General features: G+C 62.8%; 1 protein-coding gene across 1 annotated transcript in view; it reads left to right on the top strand.

Moving 5' to 3' along the window:
* Positions 1-12,970: 12,970 nt before the first annotated feature.
* COL7A1 (collagen type VII alpha 1 chain) overlaps positions 12,971-13,513 on the top strand; it is a 30,660-nt gene continuing 30,117 nt past the window's right edge. Inside the window, exon 1 of the mRNA XM_075432890.1 lies at positions 12,971-13,040. The gene's annotated coding sequence lies outside the window, so the exon portion shown is untranslated. The remainder of the gene's footprint in view (positions 13,041-13,513) is intronic.

The following is a 13,513-nucleotide window of genomic DNA, read 5'->3' as shown; positions in this document are numbered from 1 at the left end:
CATGTCTTGCTGGGTCACGTATGTAGATGTCATTAATCTTGCCAAATTGGTGAGGTATTGGACCAATCAGTCTTGGTTTGTCAGGGCTCATGCTAGAAACTTCTCTGTGTGTCTTTCTTCAGCCTCGCCTCCTCTGTCCTGAGCTGGCGGTGTCCTGGTTCGGGGGTCTTGTCTTTAGGCTGGTTGGAGGAAGTCTTCCCACTGGTATGAGGCTGCCAGGGCAGCCCTGGCTGTTTCCACCATGTCTTTCTGTGCAGGCAGCAGCGTGGTCAAACTCACGCTGTAGCAGCGGAGTTTGTGCAGACCTAAGAAGGAAGGGCCCTCGTCTGAGGGAGCTCTGTGCGCTCCTGCTCATCAAGGAGATCAGAACGAATCTGTGGAAAGGCGGTCCTCTTCCTGTGCCCAGGGTGTTAGTGTTTCTGGCCTGGCTGTTTGTGACCCTCTTGTTGGAGTAGTGGCCTCTGCGCGAGGGTGGTCAGTGCAAATCCCTCTCCTTAATCAGTTATACAGTTACAGACAAAAGTGGTCAGCGGAGTTCCCACCATCTGTTGAAGTTGGTGAAGGTGATCGGCCTGGCCTTATCTGGTGCTGCATTGCTACGACTGAGGCGGTTCTCTCTAGCAGAGTTGGGATAGTGTGAGGAGCTGGAGCTGTTGCTAGACAAACACTTTACCAGAGCCTGTACTGGGGATATGGTGCCTCCCACCTTAAGCTTGCCGGTTAGCTGTAAGCCAGCTCAGTAATGAGCAGAGATCGTTGTGGAATATGTTGGTGTTGGTCTACACATTCCTGTTGTAGATGAGCCTCCCGCTATCCAGTCAGTCTCACCTATGCAATAGCTGAGAAGCTGCTGACTGTAGTACAGGGTGACCTGGCCGATACCTGGAAGATCCCAGGTCTGAACAGTTGAAGGAGCTAGTCAGCCCTTTCAGCTTTGTCTGGTGTTAATCTGGTTGTTGCTCCCTTGTCTTGCCTCTGGGAAGCTGTAACATGGAACAGAAAGGATGACACTGAGCAAGGGGGATGGAGAAAAGCTTCCCACCAGGTGGCACTAGCCTGTCACAGCTACCCTGGGAAGCTGCGAGGTACTCCTGTTTAATTTGTGTCTTTGGGATAGATCTCTCTGGGATTCTCATTTAATTTCCAGGTGCTGCCCTGACAAGTGGGATTTAAAAATAGTGTAAAAGTTTCTAGGAGTTAGTCATTACACTTGAGACTAATCCAGTTTACTTAATCATTTGTGCTGAATCTGGATTCTTGATGAGAGAGTCAGTGTGTCTGAACTCATTGCGTATACTAGGCAAGTTTGAAACTGTTAAATGTTCTTGATGCAATTGGGGTTTAACTATCGTCACAAGCTCTGGCTCGTTACAAGTGCACTGAGGGCTGAAAAACTAAACAAGCTCACGCCTCGAGCCTTGTGGAACCAGTAAATGGTTCTGTCTTGGTTTTGTGACTGCAGTCAGACTGTAATCCTCTTTTGTATTCCATTGCTATATTCCCCCCCCGCAGGTGAGGTTCCAGGGTGTTTTGCAGTTGGTAGGAAATACAAAGAAAAGGAGATGTACATCCTTGCTTTAGCATTTCCTACAAGTTTTCTTCTCTGGAGGTAGCTGCTTGGGAACAGTTGTTATCCTTGAGTGGTTCCCCAGCCCCTCCTGTACTGCTTTGTACAAGGAAGAGATTCAAATGCCTCTGCGACTGTTGCTTTCCAAACGACTCCGTTTCTGTGCAGAAGTGGCAGGCTGGCTGCACTGAGCAGCGTGCTCCCAGCACTTCAGCGGGGACTAACAGCTGTTCCCTCCTCCTGCCCAAGAGGCTGCAGCTCTGCAAGGCTGACTGGCTTATGCACCGTTGGAAGGTGTTTTGCAGATGCTTTTATCCATGTAGAAATCTGACTACCTGGGCTGATCTGGACCAGGAATGGTGCCCTGGTGAGCAGCACTGGGTGCAGAGTGCTGTTGGGTGCCCACTAGCAGCTGGGAGTCAAGGCTGAGCTGTGCCCAGGATGTTGGCGTCTTCTGACTGCAGTTCTGATGGCACTGTGCCTTGTAGTGCCTGTTGTGTTTGGGTGCTGTGGCGCTCCATGCTTCCAGAAACAGGCATCTCGCCGGCTCTAAGGGTTGAGAGGATTGCGATACCATTTTCCCTTGGTGAACAACCTTTCTGAGCAGCCAGACTGGGCACCTAAAATGTGAGGAGGGGAAACCCCTTCAGGAGTTGAGAGCCGTAGTGAGGGGCTTGGGAAGCGTAGCCTGGAATTAGTGCAGAGTCATCAAGCATTTGGCAGCTGAAGCTCCAATCTCGCTGGCTGGTCTCTTGGTGTTAGAGCTGCAGCGGTGTGTTTCTGTTCCTCCACTGGATCATCCTCAGTCCAAGGGAATCCAAACTGGGAAATGACTGGCATGTCGGAAGTGTCCTGCCTCAGTGCTTTTCCTGAACCTTGACAAAGTGAGATCTTTCGCTGGACCTCTCCCCTCCCCTTCCTGCGGTTTCTGCTGCCCGGTGAAGGACAGTGGCAGTGCCAGAGGAGGGAGTTGGAACCATCCTGAGAACAGGGCAATTTCACTGAAACTGGAGATGGCCTGGGTGACCTAATAAATCTGTTTCCTGGCTCCCTGGACAATGCGGGATTGTTCAGTGGGGCTCTTTGACCACTCTGGTTTTCAATGGCTTAAGTGTTTTATTTTGCTACTTCACTTGGAAGGTTACTTGGGTTCTCATTAGACGGTGCTGATAAACTTCGTCTGGTGTGTGAACTGGCCTTTGCTCCCTCCCCTTCTGCACGATGCTGTCTTATCCTCTCCTGCTAAGGTTCCCTCTTTGAAGCTCGCGCCCTGCACCTACCTCTAGGCAGTTGCTTTCCCTCCCTGACACCTTGGCGCTCTGTCTCTTGGCTGGAAGAGAGAAGGATTTGGAAAGGAGAATGCTGTGCATCATTGCGTGCACCCTATCCAAGGCTCTGTAACGCCACCTGCACAGCGCTTCAGTGACTTTTTTCCACCATACAGATCTATTCTGGGTACATAAAATCTAGCAGGGAAAACAGGGAGCGCTTGCTAGAGACCTGTGCTGAGCGCTGCAGGTTTTCCTGGTCTCCAGCAGGAAAAGCTGCTGGTACCCACAGCGTGGGGCTGCGGGGCCGGGGCAGATGTGCGGGGTGGATCTGCTTGTGGAGCAGGCAGCCCCTTTGATATGTGAGCTGCTTGTTTGGGATTCAGGCGCTTGCCAAGAGAGGGGCCACAGCAGCCAACTGTCAGTAGTTGCCTCACCTGAACTAATTACCCCCCCTGGAAAGTACAGTTGATACTAATCATAGGTGCTGAGCCAAGCCTGTCCTCGGGGAAGCGGGGAGCTGCAGAGAGGCTTTCACAGAACTGGGAGGGTTGGAGCCGTGCCGCTCCTTGGTGCCAGAGAGTGTTTGGGAGGAGAGCCCGCAGCCCTCCGGGCCTGCTTCTCTACCCGCTCTCCTGCCGAGGCTGGTGAAAAACGGCAGCGGGAGCAAGAGATGAGCAGGGTGTAGAAGGCAGGGCAGCAGTGCGGGTCTGCTGGCGTCTCCTGTGGCTGGAGTCTCACGCTGCTTGGCGCCCTTGGTGCAGGGGTTGCCTGAGGCATCAGTGTGGCTGTGACCAGGGCTCTTTTCCCCCGGCCAGCCCCTGTATAGTGTGGTTTGCTCAGGGGAGGGCTGAGTTCTCCCTGTGATGAAGTGTGGCCCAGCAGGGCTGCAGGATTGCTAGGGTGAGAGGGGTACCCGATGCGTGGCAGACTCACCGGCTTGCCCTGCCCAGGCCTCCTGCACCGCACCTTTCCCTTCTGCGTACCACCAGGACTTTGTACGCCAGGAGAGAGGAGTGGTGAGCAGCAGTGTCTGGATGCCTATCCAGAAATCCCGCTTCCTACTTGGAAACGGCTCGTGTAGCGCTTGCGCGTGTTCATTGCCCATTCATTTGGTGTTCATTTGGTGGACAAAGGGCCCATCCAGGCCTGACTGCCAGCTACAGCCATCCCGGGCTGCAGTGAGGCACGAGGCCGAGCGGGGCACGGCGGCAGGGTTTGGCTTCATTGTCTCAGCTCTTTCTTCAGCGGCGTGTCTGAAGGGGGCGATTGAGCCCTGAGCACCCTCATTAAAAGCTGCTTTACCCCACACGCCATCAAAAGAGGATCAGTAGTTCTCAGTTTTCCATGCAAGTCTCTTCTTTGCAGCTCTTTCCCGTTGCGTGTTTTCCTTCCTCAGGGCTCAACTGGGGCTGCTGGCCTGAGGTTTGGCTTTGCTGGCCCTAGAGCCAATTGCTGAGGATGCCCAGAAAAGCTTCTAGAAGTATGGTGCCTGGAGGAGGATCTGCCCAGGTTCCTCACCTGGGCGTGGGAAATGAATCTGCTGGGCCAGCACTACGCTACTGGGGGAGGTCCCAGCACTGGTCAGTGAGGGCAGGAAGGGTATTTTTGTACAGAGAGGTGTTGGTGGGAGTAGTACCTGTGCTGGATCACTCGCCAGGTGCTCTGGAGACACTGCTCCTGCCCGGTGTCCCACCGTCTGTCGCTGAGCCTCCACTGTGCTCTGGGGTTGTTCAAGGCTCTGTGTGCTGCCTTGGTGTGAGAGCTGTGCAGCACAGACAGCTCGAGGACAGCGAGGGAAGCTGGATTGAATGCCACAGGGCCCGATTTGAGCGAGGCTAATTATGTAATTAAGATATTGAAACCGGGCGCTAAATATCTGAGTGCTTTTCCTAGTTTTGCCAAGAGCCTGCAGTGGTGCGTAGAACATCTGGCTTTCCTGGTGCGCTGCCGCGGATGCGGGTACTGACGCTCAGCGCTATACGCAGAGTAGAGCGGCTCCGCGTGCGCGGCGGCGCGGGTGTGCCCAGCGTTGTCTGGAAGAGCCCCAGCTCTGTGCATGGTTTCCTCCTTTGCGTGTAACATGGACAAAGCTGTAGAAGAAACGTCGCTTCCGTTTTATTTGTTATGCTTAGGGAAGAGTGAGCTGACTCTTGGCGGGGGGGCAGTTTTTCTACCTTATTGGAATGTTTAGGGAACTAAAGTTGTATTGCTTTGAGATTTAGGATTTGGTGTATGTTCAGCTTCAGAGAACTCTATTCCGAGCTTCTCTGGGTACAGTTTAGCATTGTACAAACTCATATGTACAAAATCTGTGACCTCTCCACTGAGGCCACATTGCTCTTGAGTAGTGCTCGTAGCCTTCGAGGAGCAGGCTTGGTGCTACCGACGAAACTTGGTGTGATTTCCAGGGGGGATCTGTGAAGAGCTGGGTGCCCGTGGACATGGCGAGTGGGGCTGGGGCTGCTCGTGGGAGGCTGGGGCAGCCGGCAGTGTGTCCGTGGCGAGTTCCTGCCTCCGCTCGCCCAGTAGGGAGGGTGCCCTGGCGTGCCGAGGGCCTTCCCGGGAGAGGCAGTGGGTGGGCGTGCTGGAGCCCCCGGCATCTGGGCTCCACGTGGTCGTTCTGCATTTATTTCCACCATTCCCTCCGCACGGCTGCTGCGAGGCTGGAGGTTCCCACTGCCCCCGGCTGCTCTCCGCAGTGGCTGTCCGGCTTCCCCTGCTTTGTTTACAGCTGTTCCAGATGTGCAGCACTTGGGAGCCCCTGTGACATGGGAACGCAAGTATCTCCTCTTTCTGCCTCGCACGCATGGCGGTGACTCACAGGTGACCTTGCCCCGGCTTTGCTGAGGTCCCCAAGATCCCGGGCTGGTGGCTGTGTGGGTGCAGACCTACCCCCACCCTCTGCGGGACCCTCACCTGGGCTGCTCAGCCTTGCCCCTGGAGCACTGCGGCATCCTGCCCCGTGCCCACCACTGCAGCTGCAGAGGTCCCTGTGTGAGACATACGCGGCCCCGCGCCATCTCGGTGACGCAGCCGCCTGCTCGGTGGGGATATGAAGTCATGCTGGGGGGGTCTGGGGCGGGAGGAGTTCCCATGGAGACAGACAGCGATTCACCCGACAGGCCAGGGCGGGTGCTTAGTCCTTTTTATTCTTTTCTTCTGGAGTCGGGCACCCAGCCAAAGAGCTGAAGGAGCAGTGGCACAGCCTCGCAGGGGAGAGCCGGGAGGGCAAGCCTGGTCTCGTGAACCGCACGAATCCCTTCGCAGCACGGTCCCCCCTGCGCCCTGTCTGCGGCCCTGCAGGGAGGGGTGCTCCTAGCCCCTGCTGCAGACTTGGGCCCGGGGGTGCTGGGACCCCCCCCCAGCTTCCTCGCCACCGCTAGCAGACTGGTGGCCAAACCTTCCTCATCCTTCCTGCTGCGTGAAACACTCAGGGCAGTGTCTGACGGCTGCTGGGGATCCAGCGCTGTTACCTGGTGTAACCGTGCACGATGACGTCCTGCAGGTAAAGGAGCTTGTGCCATCCACGTAGTTCTACCAGCACCCAAGACCTGGAATAGCCCCTTCCCTGGAGGCTGCAGCGTGGCCCCGGCTCCCCAGGGTACGTACCCCTGTGCCGGGCAGGGTCCCCAGCCGCGCCTCGGTGCGAGCTGTGCCGTCCCTCCCTGGCGGAGCACGTGCCAGCGGCTCCAGGGCTGCCTCGCACGTCTCCCGCCAGCCCTCGAGCTGCGGGCGATGCTCCGCTGGGCACGCCTTGTGCAAGGAGCGGCCGAGCCCCGTGAAGAGCCCCGGTCCCGCTCTTTCATGAGCCCTGCCAGAAATTTATGTGGAGCCGCAGGTAGTTTGTTCGGGGGTGTTGGTGCAGATTGTGAAACACTTGAAAAGAGGCAGAGAGGAAGCGTTGAGCAACCGCCGCGTCCTCCAGCCGCCGGAGGTATGTCCCAGACAGCAGCAGCGGGGAAGCGAGAGCAGGGTCGGCTGGAAGGGGACTGAGCAAGGGACTGCCTTTCCCCGGCCCAGGGGCTGTGGGACAGCTGCGTTTGGAGAGCTGAGGTGGGCAAGGTCCCTCTTGTTGGTCGCTTGAGCGCGGGCCGGCGTGCTGCTCTGCCAGGGTCGGCTGTGCCTCTGCCCGTGGCTCTGCAGCAGGAGGGCTTGCGCACAGCTGTCAGTGACTCGTTATTTCCATCTCTTGGGCAGGCAATGCCTGTCTGCAGCGAGCCCTGGTGCAGCAGCAGGGTCCTAGGAGGGTGGTCCGACGTGTCCTCGGGTAGGGGCCCCTGAGGGCTGGCTCCTCAGACTTGCAGCTATTCCTCTTGGCAATGCTCCTCCCCTGGGAATCCATCTGCCCTGAGCCGCTGCTGCTGCCGTTGGAGCGAGGAACAAATACTCCCGGCCCCATCAAAGCTGTGAGGACCCCCCACAAGGAGCAGCGTCTTGCAGCACAGCTGACAGCATCCCGGGAATGGCTCCAGCTCCCCAGGCCGGCGTGCTGCCTGCCGGCCATTCCTCCTCCCAGCCTGACGAGCAGTCGCTCTGTGCCCCTGCCACCCCGCTGCTCCCCCAGCACCCCCTGCCCTGCTGCTGCAGGGTCCCCGGGGTCTGTGGGGACTCCTGGGGCCAAGTTAGGCTGTGGCTCACCTTGTGGCGATGGGTGCCATGCTGCTGTTTGCCAGCTCGGCGTCGGGCAGCAGAGCAGCTCCTGTGCACAGGGAGGGTGGTGGTGCCTTGCCCATCTCCCCCTGCACCGGCTGCTCCCAGCTCCGGGAGGGATGGGGCAGCCACAGCTTTGTGGTGCTCATCCCCCTCTGATGGGGTGCGGAGGTGCTGCGGGGTTTGGGAGCTGGCGGGCAGCTGGGTCCCGCACGTGGCAAGGGCTGCTGCGCTGCTGGCGAGCCCTCCGGCTCCGCAGGGTTGGGCTCTGTGTCCTGGGCTCCTGCAGGTGCCCCTGCTCAGCTGCTCCCCAGGTCAGTCTGGTTTCAAGCAGAGAGCACTGGTGAGTGTTCCTGTGAGGTCCCCAGGAGCAGTGTCGGGCTCCTGCGTGCCCCTCCGGACCCCTGACGCCGCAGTGCCCCTCCTGCCCTGCCCCTGGGAGCCAGCTTTGGTGCAGAGGCCAGGAGCAGCCCCTGCCCCAGTGACGGCCCCCAGCACCCAGTGAGGGCTGAGCTGCCCCATCTGCCTGCAACACCTTCCCGGAGGGATGCTGGCGAGGGCTCGAGGCACCCAGAGATGTGGCACCTCGGTGACTGCGGGTAAGACAATCTCCTCGCCTGCCCCGGCACTGCAGGGAAGCACCAGTGACCTGGCCTTCCCCGAACCACTCTCCCACGGGACAGCGGCCGGAATGCCCCTTTCACCTCCGCCCCCCACTGCCCAGAGACCCCCACGGCTGTGCCAGGGTGGTCGTGCAGGCTGGGCGGCACTGGTGGGTGCAGGCGCCTGGCACAGGCAGGCACGTGTTGGCTCAGCTGCCTGGCGTGCCGAGTCACGCTCTGCGCACCGCAGCCCCGGCCCGCACATGCCATGAGCTGGCAGCTCTCCCTCAGCTTTCCTTCATCCTCTCCTTCCTGCAGGCACCCAGGGGGAAACTGCTCTCTCTGCTCTGCCAGCCCCCGCTCTCGCGCGGCAATGGGCCCCTGGGTCCCCCTTCGTGCACCCCGAGCCCGGCTGTGCCCCAGGGCTGTGCCGGGAGCACCTTCATCAGCCATGACCCCAACGCAGGCAATTTTTCTGCCCCTAAAAAAAGGCAGGAGTTTCCCTTCCATAGCGATGTGTGCTGGGCTGGCCAGGACATCTCTAGGGCACGTGCACCCCACGGGGCTGTCAGCGCCGGGAAAGGCAGCACTGGCCCCATGCAGGGGTGCTGGGGGGGCTTTGCTGCACCTGGTCCCTGCGTTTCCACTTCCTCCCGCATCCCTGTCCTCGGGTGCAAGCCAGGCTTGTTTTATGGAGCCCGGTCCCTGCTGCAGATGGGGGCAGTGGGACTGGGAGCGGAGAAGCCCGTGCCTCCATCGACTGAGAAGCCACATTCCTGGGGATGAGGTAGGTTTCGTGGGTGGTTGCTCTGTGCGGTGCGGGGGCATGTCACCTCCAGGGACACTTCAGCCCCTGCCTGCACCCTGAGCCCTGGCTGCGTGGACGGCAGGGCCTGGCCGCAGTCCAGCGCAGCTTCGTGAGATGCTGGTGTGCAGCCACGCCGGCAACAGCCTCCAGACACGACAGTTTACAGGCAGGAAAAACTTCCCATCCCTCCGCAGCAGCTGTGGAGGGAGCTCGGGCACGTGCCTGCCCCACGGGGAGCCCTGCCCCACAGGGAGCCCTGCCGTGGGGGCACAGCGGGTCAGCCTGGCCACAAACCTGGCTGCACTGAGACCGCTTGCCTCCATCATCCCTCACTCACCAGACCCTCCCTGCAGCTGCCCGCGCACCCGCTGTGGCCCCCGCAGCCGGGAGCATCTCCCTCGCGCTGGGCATCCCCAGAGCCGCGGGGCAGAGAGGGCAGCTCTCCGGTCACGGTTTCACCCTGAGGTGACGCTTTGCTTCCTTGCCCTGCAGGGATGAGGCTGTGGGCAGCAGCGGGTCGGGGGTGGTGCGAGATGTCCCCTCCGGCACAGAGGAGCTGGGGCCCTGCTGCCCATTCTGCTTGGGAGATGCGGCCTGGGGGGCTGGCACAGCCGTTTCTCACCCGAGACCCTCGGGGCAGGTCAGCAGGAGGTAAGTGGTGACCGGTTTCCCGGCCCATTTTGTGGCCTCTGGGCTTGCTGTGGAGCTCCGCGGGGGTACCCGAGGCCATGCCGTGAGCGTGATGCGGGTGCTCTCCCCAAGCCAGCTTGTGACAGTGGCAGGGGTCCGCAGACCCCTTCCCCGGAATGCCGGGGGTGGGCAGCTGGGTGCTGCGGCAGGGAGCCAGCGGTGGTTGGTGCTGGGAGACATTCCTGGAGCGTGTCCCAACCGGCCCCGTGGCAGGCGAGGTTCCCCCTCCGGGTCCGGCCAGCTCCTCCTCCCCTCGCCCGCCTCGGCGCCAGCCCCTCGCTGCTCCCCTCTGCCTGAAAGCCCCCAAATTTGAGAGGGCCTGGAGAGGGGGGCAGCTCCCTTCCAGCAGCCTCGGAGCTGCCCCGTGCATCCCAGCCGGCTAGGGATGCCCGTGCTGGAGCGGGGAGCGCTGCTGGACTGCCGTAGGGCCAGAAAACTGAAATCCCGTTGGGTTGTGCTGAACCCCAGCCCGTGCTGGGCCCGTGCCAGTGGCTGCGGGACGCGGAGGGGGTGGGCAGAGGACAGGGCACAGCACCCGCGGCTCTGCGGCTGCAGCTGGCTTCGCAGCCCAGCTCGCGTCCCACCGTGCCATGGCTGACTCATCTTTCCTGCTGCCTGACGCGGAGCTGAATCCTCACCTGAGGCTGGAGAAAACAGCTTTTCCTCTCATTTCCCGCTAAGGCAGCGGTGAGGCCGGCTGCCTGGCGAGCACAGGGCGGCGAGAGGCTCAGCCCCGGTGCTTCCCACCTGCCCGCACCCCAGTGAGGGGCTCCATCCCTGGGGTGGTCTGACTCCCTGCGCAGCTCAGACCAGTGCTTCCCCCACGCCTGCAGCCCTGGGCAGGGCCGTGCAGGGACTGGGGCTGGTGGGACCTGGGAGGGTGTTTTGGGGCTTATCGTGGTCTGACGCTTACAGAGCAGCAGAGGCTGTGCCACAGGAGGTGCGTGCCCAGCTGGCGAGTGGCTTCTGGGGACCGGGGTGGCATATACGGAGCAGGCAGGAGAGAGGGGCTGGGGCTGAAGTTAGGGTCAGCCCTGCGAGCTTTGAGCAGTGTCAGTAGAGAGGAGCCAAAGTGCTTTGGGGCCAAGCCAGATGGAAGGTGGGGAACCCCAAGCCTGGGCGGTAGGAATAAGGACCGGTGGCCTAGCTGCCAGCTTGCCAGACCTGGGAGAAGGCCGACAGCTTTTGGGGATGTTCCCGGAGCGACTGGCGTGCAGCGGCGTGGCGGCCGCGTGAGTCACTCGCACCTGGTGCTCTCGCTCCGCAGAGGCAGCACCATCCCGCGCCCGGGGCCGCGGATTCCTTCCCCTGGCCCTGGTATGTGGCGGGAGGGGAACTGGGAAACACTGCGGAGCAGGGAGGCACTCTGGTCTTGGGCACCCCGCACCCCTGTGTGCCCCACTCCAATGCCAGGGGGATGCTGGTGGAGATGCTGCTGGGCTGTCCGTGGGGGAGTGGGGTTGGGGGAGTGGGGTTTGGGGACCACCCCGCACTGGTGCCGTGGTGCTGCTGGGGGGCTAGAAGGCAGGCAGAGCCCCTGGCAAGGCTGCAAACCATCGCTGCCCCGGTGCCCGCGGGGCAATGCTCGCTCCAGCACTGCGTCCATTAGCCGGAGTGACCCCTGGCCGCCCGTGCCCTGCTGCCGGCACCACGCCGTGGGGCTGCTCCGCCAGCTCCGGGCCCGGGGCCAGCCACAGAGCCCTTGGCAGACCCCTCTGCTCCCTGTTTAACGAAGCCCAGTGTCTAATTGGGACAGGCCGCCCTGCCTTCATTAAGCGAGCTCTGGCAGGAGGAGGGTTTGGGGATGGTCCTGACCTGGGGATGCTGGACCCACGGCTGGACCCACAGAGCCCGGGCAGGGGGAACCCATGGCCACGGTGAACTCTGGAGCCCGCCGGCCAGGTCTGGGGGCTGGGGCGGGGGCCTAACGAGAGGAAGGCGAGAGGAGAGGAGGGGATGCACTGCTTGCTGCGCCTTTAAGAAGAGCGAGGGCATCGCTGCTCCTCCCCTGCTTGGGAACAGCGTGTGCCTGGGAAAGTTGCCCGCAGCCAGCCCTGGAGCATCTTTGCTCGGTGGCAGGTGGCCCTGCCCCGGGCCCCCAGCTGCGAGGTGGCCCTGGGCCCTGGGGACCCTCACCGTCGCTCCTCTGGCTGCCCGCAGGAAGATGCTCCCGGAGCAGCCCGCTGCCCCGCCGGAGCCGAAGCGGAGCCCCTGGTCCGGCAGCCAGGAGGGCACAGGTAAGCGGGATGCTGGGGGACACGGGGTGAGCAAGGGGACAGCGGGTAGGTGGCACGGGGCGCATCCCAGAGTCATGAGCCAGGATCAGCCCCAGGTGAGGACAGGCACCAGCAGGGAGGATGGGGTGCAGTGGGATGGCACCCCGAAGAGCAGTGTGGTCCCACAGGGTGCTCTGGGAGCAAGGGACACGCTTGAGGGTCAGGGGTGCACCCTGGGCTGATGAGAAGCCCCAGGGGATAGTCCTGCTGGTCGCTGGGTGGGCACGGGGTGAGGCCAGAGCAGTGCAGGGTCCCTACCCACCTTTCTGGGCATCCTCTCCCCTTCGCCTCCTCCCACCAACCACAGTCACATCGCCAGCGGCATTCCAGTGTGTTTCTCCAGCTCTGGGGTAGGTCTCGTCCACCAGTCTGGTCTGGTGGCTGCTGGGAGATGGTGTCTAGAGCAGGGCGGGAGGACACCCCTGTAGCTGACTCCAAGGCAGTCCCTGTACTTGAGCCGTGGGTGCTAGGGTCCCACATGATGGGTACCACGAGCCGTGGGTGCAAGAAAGGTCCTGTCCAAGGCCTGGCTGTGCTGCAGCCCCGTGGGGCTGCGCTGGCACGGGGAGCAGCCCTTCACCACCATCATGCTTCCCAGGGCTGGTGCTCAGAGCCGGGCTCGAACCCCGCAGAGGCTGGGGGGCTCAGGTCCTCCCAGCAGCTCGGTCCAGCTCTGCCCGGGGCCGGGCAGTGCCCAGAGGCTCCTGGGGACGCGTTCCCCCGGGATGGATGGAGGTGTGCGGATCCCAGAGCCACTGGCCACGTTCCCGGGACAGGGAGGATGGAGAGGCTGAAGGGAGCAGTGCCCCGAGCCCCGCCGGGGCCCGCTCAGCCCCACGCCCAGGTCTCCGCGGTAAGCCCACAGCAGCTGTCCCCGGGGGTCCCACCCCGCAGCCCTCCGGCCCCCGCCCGGGGTGCAGCCTGCGGGAAGCGGCCCGGAGAGCGGCTGCCCGCCCCTCCCGGGGGGAGCCCGGGAAAAGCCCTCTCTGGGGGGCCGGGCTGGGCGGGGGCGCGGTCCCCCCCCCCCGCCCCCCCCGGCACCGCGCTCCGGGCCGCCCTCAATAAAGGGGCGGGAGCGGCGGGGGCCGCTCCGCTCCGCACCGCCTGCCCCGGCACCGCCTGCCCCGGCTCGGCTCGGCTCGTCTCGGAGCGGTGCGGCCCCGCGGGGGGCGGCGGGTGAGTGAGGGGGGGTCGCGGGGGTCTCTGCGGGCACCCATGAGCGCTCGCCCGCCCTCCCCTTCCCTCCCTCCCGCGCCGGGGCGGCCGCCGGGCTCCCCCCCCCCCCACCCCGGGGTCCGGCTGGTCTGAGCCCATCGCAGCGGCGTCGGGCCGGGTGCCCCCCGCAGCCGTGTGCGTGGGAAGCGGCGGGGCCGGCGGGCAGGGCTCGCACCCCGCTTTTGACGCCCTTCCCGGGGAGCCCCTGCGGGCGGGGGGGGGGGCCGGTGCCGAGGCGGGAGGCGGCGCGGGGGTTTGCGGAGGCAGAGCCCCGCACACACTCTGCAGCCGGGGCTGGGAGCCTCCCGCGGCCCCTCCGAGGCGGGGGACGTGCGGGAACGCGGCTGGGCACGGCCCCGCTGCCTCTGAGTCCCGGCCCGGGGTGGGGGGCCGGCAGCAGTGCCTTCCCTGGCACGGCGCGGTGCCGGGGGTCC

This window comes from Opisthocomus hoazin, chromosome 11 (assembly GCF_030867145.1).
Source record: "Opisthocomus hoazin isolate bOpiHoa1 chromosome 11, bOpiHoa1.hap1, whole genome shotgun sequence".
NCBI lineage: Eukaryota > Metazoa > Chordata > Aves > Opisthocomiformes > Opisthocomidae > Opisthocomus > Opisthocomus hoazin.
Note: the sequence above shows the minus strand (reverse complement) of the source record. Positions and strands in the feature narration are given on the sequence as shown.